The 13,529-nt window shown below is 45.1% G+C and overlaps 1 long non-coding RNA gene across 4 annotated transcripts; it reads left to right on the forward strand.

The window, feature by feature from the left end:
• The first annotated feature begins 15 nt into the window (after positions 1-15).
• On the forward strand, positions 16-13,518 carry LOC109363945. 4 transcript variants are annotated; one of them, XR_004162184.1, is made up of 3 exons: positions 16-135; positions 7,846-13,064; positions 13,339-13,518. It is a non-coding gene; the product is annotated as an uncharacterized LOC109363945 (long non-coding RNA). The 4 variants fall into 4 exon arrangements; XR_004162185.1 differs by having other exon boundaries at positions 7,846-12,397; XR_002109858.2 differs by having other exon boundaries at positions 7,846-11,729.
• The last annotated feature ends 11 nt before the right edge of the window (positions 13,519-13,529 follow it).

Raw genomic sequence — 13,529 nt, forward strand, 5'->3', positions numbered from 1 at the left:
TTTCGCTCTTGACAGTTTGGGGAAGGAACAGTCGAGAGGACAAGGCACTTAAACTCGTGGCTGAAGTGAAGGCAGCGAATGGGGAAAACACTACTTGCTGTCCTCCAAAAACGGAACTGCAACAGTCCAGTGGAGGTGGGAAGTAGAAGTCTGAAAGCAAGTATAAGAGTCTGTGTTTTTTCACTGGGATCAGCTGTACAGTGATCTCTGATACACAGTGTCCTGCATATCAGAAATTTTACATCAAAAGCAACTGGGTATATTCATGGTAGAAAATCACAGGATGTTGGTAGTGTGGAATAGAAAGCTGCAGCCCCCAGCTTTGTAAACTTCTGAGTTGTGAATACTTGCAAAGTGTATGTGGAAAAGAGCTTGGGGGGGCTCTTGTTATCCTTCTGTGCTTTTTACTCTTTCCAAGAACCTGCTTTTATGTACAGGGATAGCAGCCTGGGTTGGGGTGCCCTGTGGGTAAGAGGTGAAATGATGTGCCTGCTCTAACATGACAGCATAGGAAGGAGTATGGGCTCCTGCTGTCTTTGTGCATCTTTGGTTGCTGGTCACATATTGGCTACTCGCTTTGGTCTGGCTTTTGTGCATTTCTGTGTATGCTACCCACTTGCAGAGTCATTCAAAATCACAGACAACAATGGCTAGCACTTTGTGTTGCACAATCCAAATAAGCGAGCAGTTCTGAAGTTAGAACTTGGTAGAAAGTGGTAATGGGGTATGGAAAACTTGGCTGTGCTTTAGATTGCTTGTGTTGGATTGCAGTGGGAATGCAGAAGACCAAAACCAGATACTGAAACCCACTCGCGTGATGGATCTCTAGGTTTTGTGGATGGTTATCTGTGCTGTTTCTGCTATTTCCTGGCATGTGTGCAAATTATGCTGGTCAGTCCACAGACTGTGAGTGATCACCTTAAAAATAGCTCTTTGGCTGAGACCAGATGTCTGGAATTCTTCAGAAGTGGTCCAGGCGAATTAACCAAAGGTAAAATTCAGAAAGTACAAAGGGTCAAGCAGCATGCTATCAGCTAGAGTAAAGAAACTGGCAAGCACTGATGTACAGGATTCAGGCAAGCCAAGGAAAAGTTTAAACATTCATAGAGAACAGGTAAGTCCCAAGAACTTGTCAGCCTGCCAGCTGTTTGTGCTTTCTGCTGAGAGCCTCTTTGGGTGCTTGAGATGTACAGCCCAATATTAAGAAAAATACTCAAATCTATGCATCTCCCTTGTGAGAGTTTCATGTCAATTAGCTGAACAGAAAGAGAGCATTTCAGACTTCTGCTAAAAGATTTCAGATTTCAGGACACAACAATGCAGGCATATCAGAAGGGGCTTTTGGAGATGTGATAGCTCTTGCTCAACACCAGGACCTGAGAGGTGTTGGTATTTTTCCTGGTGCTTTCTGTGCCCATACACAACAAAAAAAGCCACTTCAGGCAGGAGTATGGGCTGTGCTGTGCATGCTGCTGGTGCTGATTGGTGAGGAGGTTGTATCTCACTCACAGGCAGTGCCCAGGGGCTTTTGGTAGAGCTTTTGGTATAGCTTTCTGGCTACAGAAAAGGCATCAGGAGTTCCATGTGGCTGTAGCTTCTAAGGTTTCCCAGGAAATATTAGTGAAAGAGCTAAGAGATCTGGTAGATGAGTCACAAAATGCTCATTTCTAGAACATAAACATAGGGTGCCAAATCTGGCAAGGGAGGTAAGTTTTGCACATCTCTGCCAGTGACCCTAGATTTGATAGATCTCTGACTGAGAAGTTCAAGCAGGTGAAGAGCTCACAGGGCAATGTGTTGCTCGTGAGTCCCTTCTCTTCCAGCTCAGGATGGAAACTCTGACAAAAGGCGAGTTCTCAGCTAGCATCACACCCAGACTTAATGGGTAAGCAGTCATTTTGCACCCCAGTGGCAGAGCACATGTCAACCCTTGGCTCGTGGGCTGGCACTGGTGGGCAAGCTGGCAGCGAGGAGGGATGGCATGTGGAAGGTGCCAGTGGAAGAAATTTGCATGTGCAATGTCCCAACAGAAAGTGCTGTGGCATTTCTTAACGTACATGTAAATAGTACAACACAAGGCTCCTCAAATTTCTTTGTTATATGTAGGAACCTCATGTATACTGGCAATAAAGTTTCTTGTCATATGAGAGACATCATATGAGAGGTGAGGTACTTACAGGTCATATATTATTCCAAGTTGGAAGGGACTTCTGGCTCCTCACATCACCACCCAAAATTCAAACATAATAGAATGTTTTTATATTATAGCTGGACTTGCAGAGCAGATCATTGTGCTTGAAAAAAGCTTCAGAATGTATCATTGGGACCATCAGCATGACACAAAGCTCAGATTCCCGCCCTTGGGATGGCTGTCATGCCCTTACCTAAGGGGAAAGGTGTGGCCCCTGGGACAAGCCATTGCAAGAAACTGGAGGCAGCACCACATGGCCTTGCATCCTCCTGGAGCTGGCACTTCAGCCTGGCTCCTGGGGAGCAGCCTAGCTAACCTGAGCTTTTCTCGGTTGTCCTGATTGAACCTGGGACCTGAGAGCTGGAGCTGTTAGCCTGAAGAAGAGGAGACTTAGGAACAGCCTTTCAGTATCTAAAGGAGGGCCATAAAATGGAAGGGGACAGACTCTTAAGCAGGGCCTGTGGTGACAGGACAAGGGAAAATGGTTCCAAAATAAATGAGAGGAGATTTCAGCTGGCTATAAGGAAGAAGTTTTTTGCAGTAAGGGTGGTGAGGTGCTGGAAAAGATTGCCTAAAGAGGTGGTGCAAGCCCAGTCTTTGGAGGCATTCAAAGTCAGGTTGGGTAGGACTCTGAGCAACCTGGTCTAGCTATGGGTATCCTTGTTCCTTGCAGGGGAGTTGTACTATACAGCCTCTAAGGGCCCCTTCCAACTCATACAATTCTGTGATCTGCTCTTTTTTATGCTTGTTTTCCCTATCCTTTCTGTGCCTAGAAGTGCTGTGTGAGCAAACACAAACAGTTGTTTATTGTATAGGTAATATCTCCTCTCCTATGGCTTATTGAACAAGCCTGCGCTCACTATTTGCCAGCTAAATTTTCAGACTTAAAAAAAAAATCCTTGCAGTCAGTGAAGTTACCCTTGTGCATTTGTACACCGACGTGGCACTCATCTGCAGCATGGATAGACATGGAGTTGGGAGAGCAGCCGATGGCGGGGCTTTGACTGCTGCCCACACAGCTCTCCCTGCACAGAGCGTCCCATTCTGCTTCCAGGGCACAGACACCAGGAGGGGGCCTGCAGCGCAGGGTGAGTGATGTGACTGATGTGACAGCTGTGACGGGCAGGGAAGGCTTTGACTCAGTAGGAATTGACGTGCAGGGTGTGACAGTGAGGTCTGCAGAGAGAGGCTGAGGAGAAAGGTGAAAGCATCTCTACCCGTTTGCAGAAGCAGAGGAACGCGCCCGGATGCTGGCTGCAGCCTCTTGCAGCACAGTGAGGTTTCTCCTGCCTTCGTCTCCAACAGGAAGCTTCAACCCTGTCGTGCCAGTGCCGCTGCCAATGTACACAAGCTCTGGCCCCTTCGGGCCTGATTTTTGTGCTGTGCAGTAGTTTGGGGGTAAAGGTTAACTCTCACTCCACCATAGGGTATTATTATTTTAAACTTCTATATGAGTCAGAGAGAAGTTGTTAACTCCAGCTCGCCCCACAATAGAAATAAATTCTATTTATCTTTGTAGTTTTCCTCTGACTCCTGCCTTTATGGTGCATTAAGTCCTTGAAAAAAAGGGATACTCCCGCCTCTTAAAGTCAAGAAATTTAAATGTGCAACTCTGTGCTGGGCTATAAACCCACCAGCTATCAGGGCAGAACTGTTTGGAGCATACCAAGGGGTTTGGTGAGAGGCTGTTCTTCTTGGACACTTAGTAGAGCAGCTTGCAGCAGAATTTGCTCTGAAGCACCCCAGGCTAGCAGGGAATGCAGAGCAGCCAGGAACTGTTCCCCTGGGATGCCATCCTGCACTGCCTCAGCAAAATCACCTGCCCCACGCACTGACCGGAGAGTAGGGACGTGGCTTCCCTGGCCTTTGGTGTGTTTCAGGAATGCAGGAAATGATGCTAGATATTCCACTATGAATATGGGGATCACATCTGTGTGTGTGAAGGTTGGAAAATACTTCTAAGATCATCTAGTCCAGCCATCAGTCCATCCCCACCGTGCCCCTCAGTGCCACATCTACATGTTTCTTAAACACCTTCAGGGATAGTGACTCAGTCACCCCCTTGGGCAGCCTATTCCAATGCATCCCCACACTTTCAGAGAATAAATTCTTTTTAGTATCCAATCTGAACCTCCCCTGGCACAACTTGAAGACATTCCCTCTCATCGTATCACTGTTACGCAGGAGAAGAGTCTGACACCCCCCTTGCCAAAACTTCTTTTCCAGTAGTTGTAGAGAGGTGTCTCCTGAGCCTCTTGTTCTCAAGACTTAACAATCCCAGCTCCCTCAGCTGCTCCTCATAAGACTTGTGCTCCAGACCCCTCACAGCTTCATTGCCCTTCTCTGGACACTCTCCAGGACCTCCATGTCTTCTTGTCTAAAGGGCTTAAAACTGGGGGCAGAGAGATTGTTAGAATCACATACTGTCAGCGCAGTGCATTCTGTATAGAAACACACATCATGAATACCCCATGAATAAAGAGTCCTAATCTTTAGTGCTGGGATGACAACGTTGTTGTGAGATGACAAAGTCAAATGTGATATCCATAACTGCTAAATCTTTGTGGAATTGGTGTTTCTCAGGTGTCTGCTCGGAAGCTGTCTGTCCTCTTCCAGAAGCACAAACAAATCAGACTGTGAAAAACTGTAGATTTTATTATTGTTGTTGTTGTTCTTTGGACACCATGTTATTTCAGATCTTCAGAATCTTAAAACTGACAGGCTTACTGTTTGAATAATCTTGGGTCTAAAGGTAATGGGGTATTTTTCCGCATCATAAGCTCCACTAATAGAGGTCTGTAAAACAGCACAGAAATAATAGGGAAAAACATGGGTTTCTTAGTTCTCCAGTCGTCAGTCCCTCAACGGAGATCTGTATTACATCAGGCAGGTCAAAAAGAGGGGTGGGCACTGGGTACTTCTGCAGATGCAGGGCAGCGCATGGCACTGGGCTCCACTGCAAGAAAGCAGCTCGGGGAACCAGATAGAAAAACAGGCAAAGCTGATAGAGCCAACTGATCTAGATCTGGTGCCAGTTTAAAGTACTCCTCCAGGAGCTCTGAGATCCCTATCATAGATAAATTTGCCATGAAAATTGTTAGCTAGCACCAGTAAGCACCAGTAAGTGAATAAATTATTTTTTCCAGCCAACAGCATTGAATAAGCAAGTAGAGAATGTTTGACTCAGCCAGGTAGTTTGCTACAGGAAGGAAATCACTTAGCAGAGCACATCTCTTCCCTTGCCTTCCTCACCTCCAAGGAACATACTCTGCTCTGCATTTCAGCAGCTAGGTTTGTACAGAGCAGAGGGAGAAACAAAGGAAGAAACTATGCCCGTCTGCACAGGTAGTGATGGAAACATCTCAGCCAGATCTGCACAGCTGTGGGAGTGGATCTGCATAAAGCAGACAGAGATCTTCAGTGAGGGAGAGGAGAGAGAGTGTTTTTGCCTGGAGAAGGGAGAATTGTTCCTGTTGCTCCCGCTGCTGTATGGTTGTGCTGCTGATTGCATGCTGGTCTGGTTTGCAAGGGATGGTGCAGACTGGTTCTGGCTCAGGTGCCTTTGAGGCTGGAGAAGCAGCATATTGGATGGCATGCCTGTCTGGATGCTGTCTGCTTTTATTTTTTTCCTTAATGCCACTTATACGGGAGCACCTATTATCATTGGTGCCTCTCTTCATTCTCCTCTTTCATCATTTTCCCACTTATTTTCTGCTGCTCATACTTTACTCATGCCTAAGTTATAGCATTTTTGTGTTTGTTTTTCTTTTTTCACCTGAATGATGGGGGAGGAGTCTCATTCCAGCTCAAAAGATCTTCTGCATGGGAGACAGAACAGCGCAGAGTGGCAGGAGGATTCCTGCTCTCCTGCGTCTCCGTTTCCTCTCCTCTTACAGATTCATTTTTGGAGTTTATGTTTTTCCTTAACTCTTGATCTGTTCAGGCACAAAATCATGATGCCCCACGATGGTATTTATTTAGCATGAGTACCATACATTCCAAATACGCTGGGGGGAGTGCTGCCTATATTAGACTTGAATTTTGCAGAAATCCCTCTTTTGGAAGCAGCCAACACACCTTGCCATGCCAACAGGTGGTGGTTGTTCCCACCTGGCCCTCTGGCATGACACACACTGAAGTAGAAAAGAAGCAGGATATGTTAGGGGGAGAGGTGTGTTAAGGGAGGCCACAGCTGTTGTTCTTCTGCATATCCAGATAGCTGCTGGCTGAGCTTGGAATTCTGTTTGCTTACTGAACAGGTCCTTCAGGATGGACTGGCAGAGGGCACTGCAGGAGGGCTGCTGTGTACTGACAGGAGTGTGTCTTGCAGCATTCCTCAGGGAGCTGTGGTGCAGGGACTGCTGCAGGCAGACCCACTGCAAACCTCCTCAAACAGCTCTTGCTGACTCACCTCAATCCCACCCCCGGAGCTCCTTCCCCTCCTGCATTGCTGGGCAACAAGAATCTCCGAACAGCAAATATGAGGAGAGGACCAAACTGAGTGCTGAGGAATTGCAAAGTTCCTTGCAGTTGCAAATAATCTGGTTAATATGCTCTTGGCAAGTCAGCATGATCTGCATTCAAAGTGGGAGTTAGTCTTTTCTGTCAGGTAACAGCAAAAAGTAGTGGCCTTTCAGAAGAGGTGATGGCCAGACAGAAGATTTGTGGAGATCCCATAAGGAAGAGTTTGAAGGAGAGGAGAGAGTGCAATCACTCATCTGCAGCAGTCTCTTATGGGACCTCCGGCAACACAGCACCGACTTTCCTACACGAGCACTATGATACCATGCTAACTCCCCTTAAAAACTGTTGGGTTACACACAAGAACAGGTCCAGTAGTGCTGCCCAGCACCCAAAAATAAGCAGAACAACAAGCAGAAAAGGTTTTTTCCTCTCTCTTGCATACACACACACAATGATAGGATGAGAGGGAAAATGATAGGATGAGAGGGAATGTTTTCAAGTTGTGCCAGGAGAGGTGCAGGCTGGGTGCTGGGAAACAATTATTCTCAGGAGTGGTGAGGCAGTGGCACAGGCTGCCAAGGGAGGTGCTGGAGTCACTGTCACTGGAGGTGTGCAAGAGTTACATGGACGAGACCAATAATGTGGTTGCCCTTTTGGATGGGTTTAAGTAGACTCTTAAGAGGGTACATCTGGGGATGGTTCTTCAGGGGAGCAAGCAAGGCAGCAGGCATTGCTACTTTCTGATGTGCACTGCCAATACAGGGGCATGAGGGGTGGCCAGCTGGGCTGCAAGCAGAGTTGCTGTATGGGACAGATCCTCTTTTGGTCTTCGTTGGAAACAAATCCCGAGGCACTCTAAGTGCTTGAACCATGGTGAGTTTTGCTCCTTGTCACAAAATACTTGAGGGCATTGTGGGGCAATACTCAGAAGTAATGTATGACAGCACAGTAGTATGGTTTCCCATGTGGTGCCTTAAACTTGTTTTTGCTCTGAAGGAATGGGTATGTATCCTGTCTCAAATGTGGTTCACAATAAACTAACTTGCATGCTCCTTGTTCTCGTGAGGCTCTTTAGAGATTTACCATTGGACCACAACATCCTGTATAATGCTGTGTCTCAGCAGATTAATTTCTGAGTTTTCTGCTCATTCTCAAACAGTATTGTTCCCACCTCCTGATTTTCTCTCCAGGGCCATCATGTCACACAGAGGTGGATATTCTCCTGTTCCTCTTCCCTTATGCATGGTCCTGAGGAAGGAGATGCTGGGCTGCGCGACGTGTCCTATGCTACCCCAGATTTGCAGTTCACTATCTGAATAATGATGGTTTGTTTGCCCTCATAGCACTGAGAAGACACAATAGCTTAAAAGGTCTAGTTTTGCAAAGATGTAATTAAAACAGCCAAACTTCACATAGGCACTCTCTAAATCAGGTTTGCACTGATTGGTGTTGTTTTCACAGCACTGTAGATATTCGATGTTGTATAGCTATAAACAACACAAGGCATGTAATATAGGAGAGTTAGAAATGCTACTTGGAGAAGCCTGACTGCCTCAGTGGTAGTTCACAATGGTTTGAACTGTTGTCTTCAGAGAATAATGCAACAAAATCTACACAGAGCTTAGCTGCAAGAGTGCTTTATTGCCAGGCCAATCATTGCTTTTCCTTGGACTCTGCCCTAGGGACCAGGGTTACCACCAATACCTTTTATAATTTCTTTTTACAGAGGATGATGTAACATCTTTTTGACTAAAATGATGCAAACGAATAAACAAATTTTGCTCTGATCCAGTTTAATTTCAGGAGCTAAACTGAAAAACAAGACCAAATGTGATTACCTTGGATTACTTTGCCCATTCGGTCTGAGTGCAAGCCGCAGTGTTAAAGGGAGAGCCACTTTGCAGAGTATGTACCCAGTAGTGCCTAAAATACTGTGGGCCTGCTGAGCTGGAATTATAATTAGTTTAACACTTTTCTTTTTTGTCTTTCCCAAAAGAATACTAAAAGTGGGTTTTAATTTACCCTCAATTAGCATTTCCATGGGTTTCATCCTGTAAGCTGTTAACATCTCAACAAGCTGCGGTCACTTGGTAGAAATTACACACATCTAAGTCTTTCTGCTGTATTGTAGTAAGCTGCTTTGTAAAAGCTAAGAGAAATAAACACTCGTTCAATTTGCCTTGATTGCCGTGTTGGCGAACATTACTTCTGCTTCTCTGAAAGTGTTCCTGTATGAGACCAGTGTCAGCTGTGCCTCGTGCTGGACCCAAGTGGGTTGCCTTTGGTCAGCGTACAAGTGCAAATTCTGCTTTCCACATGCACGATGACACTGCAGGACACATTTCTGGGTTCTGCAGCTGACCAGTTTGCAAGCAGGAACATCTTTTTCCTCAGGAAGGTAAATTTCTGCACAGTCAGCCGAATGCAGCAAGTAGTGACTGTGACAGTAATGGTTTTTCTGCGGTCATTTTAATACTTCATTTCCCCAGATCTTTGCTGGTTACCCAAAATACATATAATATGAAAACACACACGTATTATTAACTCTTTTCTTGGTTACATGTTCCCGTGGCAGAACAAACTTGCCCAATTCCAAGTGTGCATTTTCTAATGTACTTCTGCCTCCAACAGGGCCCTCCTCCCCATGCTTTCCTCAGCTGGCCAAGCCCTGCTCATGACTTTCAACAGGTTCAGTTCTCTCTGTGAGATCATGAGGCTCAGGAACAATTCCTGCTAAAGAAGCCTCTCTTACAGGTCTTGCCATCACTTTAATTCCAGCAACACTGAGTTATGCTGCCATGAGATGAGTCAAAATGCCATTTGCTTGGATAATATTCAGTGGCAGAGAGAAGAAAAAAAACCTATAATCTGATTGTGTGGGTTTCACAGGTTTTGATGAGTGATTTGCAAGCCATAGGAGAGCTGCAGAACTCTTCTGCAGGTTCCCAAAAGCTGAAACATGCACACTGGATTGAAGCCCATAGGTGAGAGCAGAGCTCTGCTGCCCGAGTGTGGAGTGCCATGCTTTTTGGGGCCCTTCTAGTCTAGTGGAAGTGAAGAGGCAGTTTCTCTTCCAGCTCAGGCTTCCCTTAGTCCCACCCAGGAGAGCTAGTTCTGCTGACAAAAGGTGTTCTTCATCAAGAACATCCTGCATGTTTCTCTGAACCAAAGACTTGACGCATGGCTGAAGTCCATCGGGGGTGTGAAACTCTCCCTTTGTTTGTCTTTTGGTGCAACTGCACAGCTTTCACCGTTGCATAAAGCAAATGGCTATAAGAGTTTGAATGTGTAAAGCTGCTCAGAATGACTTCTTACAGGGTGGAAAATACAGAAAACCCAGCTATTTCCTGGGTGGAAGGAAATAGTGTTATAATGAATCTAACGATCAGTCCCTATTCTGGTCCAAAAGGAAATAAAAGGAAATTCAGAGAACAGAGCAATAGACACAGTAAGCATTTTTATTGGTAAAAATTTCCAGTTAGTGCTCTTGGCAGCTGCTAATTGCCTTAAGTCTCGGTGCCAGAGAACTGAGATTTCATCCATATTTATATCTTGGCTAATGTAACTCTAGAAACTCCCAATAGCCAACTGATTGCCTAATTCTTTCTTGAAACCTGCTGAGCTCGTGGTCTTTAGGATGCCTTCTGACAGACTCTAACCACATGTATAAACGCATGTACAAACTCTAAACACATGCGTGTGTTCTTACACAATGTGCATGTGTTTCCCTTGTATTTGTTGGATGTCTGTTTTCTTTGAACATCCCTTGTTCTTGCATTACAGATGCAAGGGATAAATAAAACACCAACTTGTCTCCTCTGAGTCATTCAATGCTTTGCATCCCTCCCAGTGAATTCTTGGACCCGATACTGTGTATGTGTTTATTGTAGCCGTGCAGTGTGTGTTGGTTATGAGATGTGGCCACTGTCCATTAATTCCTTCGGCAGTGTTCTCTCATGTGGAAGAGACAGATGATGTGGAACATATTACTTTAGAATTCTTTCAGAACAGCATTTCGCTTAATTATGAACTAGGCAAGGGGGTGTACAGCGAACAAAGGCAAAACACGTGCTACAGGGAGGGATGTTAGGTGGGATAAGGAAAGGAATGCAGCCTTATCTCATGCCACTCCAAGCACTCGTGCTCACTTATTGGTTTCAAACTGTGCCACTACAGCAAGGAATAAAATCTGCAAGTCACAGTAACTCAGCAATTGGGATGGAGAATATTATAATAACTTCTTGGAACTGGTTGTAATATCCCCTCCTATTCTAGTTGTAATATCAGAATAATCTACGGCTAGTTTCTTGGAACTGTAATATCTCCTTCTATTCTAATTGTAATATCAGAACTTTCTATGCTCAGTTTCTTAGAATCAATGGTAATATCCTCTCATATTCTTACGCATGTATAATTTGTCTCTACGCTTAAATGGTCCCTTTATGGTGTGCAGGTTAGGAGAAGCTACTCCCTCTGCACCCAGCACATGTGCACAGCGCTGTAATTACAAATATATTTGCTTTATAACCACTTCGTGGTTATGGAGTTTGATTTTCCACAAGTCGGTATTGGTTGCAAGATATAAAAACATCGGTGCTATCCAGGTGATTTCTTTCTTAACCTGACCTGTCTCCACACCACACCAGAATCTGGTTGTCTGGAATGGTAGTTCTAAGCAGGTAGCTGTCACCTTGGCTTTTTTGTTGGTTCACCTAGAAACAGAATGTTTGATGCTGGGTGGAGCTGACCAGGATTAATGTACATATAGGATTTTTGGAGCGCTGGAGAACATGTTCGCTTGTTTTGCTTTATTTTTCTTTTTCCAGCCTCTCAGTTGCACCTGTGAAAAAAGTAGCTTCGTTCAGCCAAGTGTGATATCGGTTCTCCTTAGTGGGTAGGGAGATGACCAGGCAGAGTGACAAGGTGGGCTGCTAGAGAGATCACACTCTAAATTCCTGCTTCCTGCAAAGGAAGAGCTGAGGAGAGAAGGAAGAAACTACAGAAAGAGGTTAAAGGGAAATCTGGATTAGACATTAAGACATTGATTACGTATTGGTTTGAAGAAGGCTTGAAGGTGAGAAAGTGCTGGCTAAGGGAGAAAGTAGTATATTGGTTTTGTGATAATGGAGTGTTGGAGGGTCAGACCTGTTTTTTCTCATCATTTGTTAGTATGCTTGATGGCTGTTTGTACAACCTATAGAGAGCTGCCAAGCTCTGTCTTTTACAAATTGGGTATACTTGTGCAGTCCCTTCCCCAGTCCCTTCCCAGCATCTCCAGGTGAAGCACAGAGCATGCCGAGGGATCAGGCAGGCCTGGTAAACCCGAGTGGGCACCTGCATGAATAGCTTGCATCAAAGCTGCATGCATCTATTCAGGGAAGGTGACATTTCCTTCTCCTTTCTGTTGTTCCCAGGGAAGAAATAACAGGTAAAAAGCACGGGGAGATAGACTAATGAAACAGCTCCATCTAAGACTGTGAAGTTAGAGGTTGCAAGACCTGGCCGTGATGGGTACATTAAAGATACCCATTAGTCTCTTAGTAAGAGTTGCATGCACATTTCAGTCCTTGATTGTACATGCCTAAGTGGAATCTGCAGGCATTTGAGTCACTTCTGGTAATCGCATTGTCTTATTCCTGCCTGTAAGCACATTTGAAAACTTGAAGAGGTGCAGAGAAGCTCCAGCACTTGGTTTGAAGGATTGATATTGGTGTTCCATGTGGAAGCATAGCTCCTGTTGAGGTTGGTACAGCTGAGGAGAAGGCACAACACTGTAGGTGTTTGCCTTATGTTTGTCATAGGGAATGAAGGAGAAGAGTTGTAGGAGAAAGGTATCCATCCGTATGGATAATGCTGAAACTGACTCAGGCTGTTTTGTCATGGCACCATCATCTGTTACACGGCTTCAGGAGCCAGAGAACACACTCTGCCTTGCCTGTGTCCTGTGTCCTCTGTCTTTTGTCCAACAAGGAGGAAGCAGAGTGAGAATGACGTGAGAGACCTAGAGGCAAGCTGCCCTATGTGTAGGCAATCTCTCAGAATGAAGCTGTATAACATCTCCAAATCATCTCTTTGGTTTGCAAAAGACCATGTTGTTCCTGTCCTGATCTGAAGCCTCCCTGTCATTGCAAAAGCATTGCATAAGATTTACAGTAGGTTACATGCATTCTTCTGTTGACTGTGCACGTATAAATTTTCAAAGCCTGTAACAGGTCTGAACATAGCTGGCAAAGTGGGTGGGCACTATGAAGCATTCTGATCCAGTTTCTTTCCCCAAAAAATGCAGGGAGTTGTTCTACAGTAACAGTGCAATGTAGCAAGGAAATGGACTTAAGCTAATGCTTCACTTGGATGTGGCCTCTAGTCTAACTAGTTCAGGAACAACAACAATTATGCTTGCACTCAGCAGGTAAGGCAAGAATATGTGGAAACAGGAACACTATATTGAGCATTCATTGCTGTAATACCTCAGTTGCTAAAGTGCTTCACAGAAATGGTGATATATATCCTGTTTCATTAAAAAAAGAGCCTTGCCTCTGCTTTGCAGTCACAGCTGAGGGTATCTCACACAGCAAGATATAGGCACTGTTTCTCACTGCTGCCCCACCTGGCTTCGAAGGTTGTGTTATATATTACCTGCAGTGGAAGGAAGTGCTGTGTCTTCATCCGTCTCTTTCTTTCAGGGCAGATAAGCAGTACTTTCAAGAAAGAAATCTGGACTTCGGACATGTCAGACCCTGCTGGGAAGGGACAGGAAGGAAATTCGTTTCTCTTTGGACTTCATTGTCCAGTCCCAGTGTTAAAGACAGTGAGGATGCTCTGACCGAATTCCAAGGCTTTCAAGTATATCTTTTCTCTCTCTCTCTTTTTTTTT

The sequence above is a fragment of the Meleagris gallopavo genome, chromosome Z (assembly GCF_000146605.3).
Source record: "Meleagris gallopavo isolate NT-WF06-2002-E0010 breed Aviagen turkey brand Nicholas breeding stock chromosome Z, Turkey_5.1, whole genome shotgun sequence".
In the NCBI taxonomy this organism is placed as follows: Eukaryota; Metazoa; Chordata; class Aves; order Galliformes; family Phasianidae; genus Meleagris; species Meleagris gallopavo.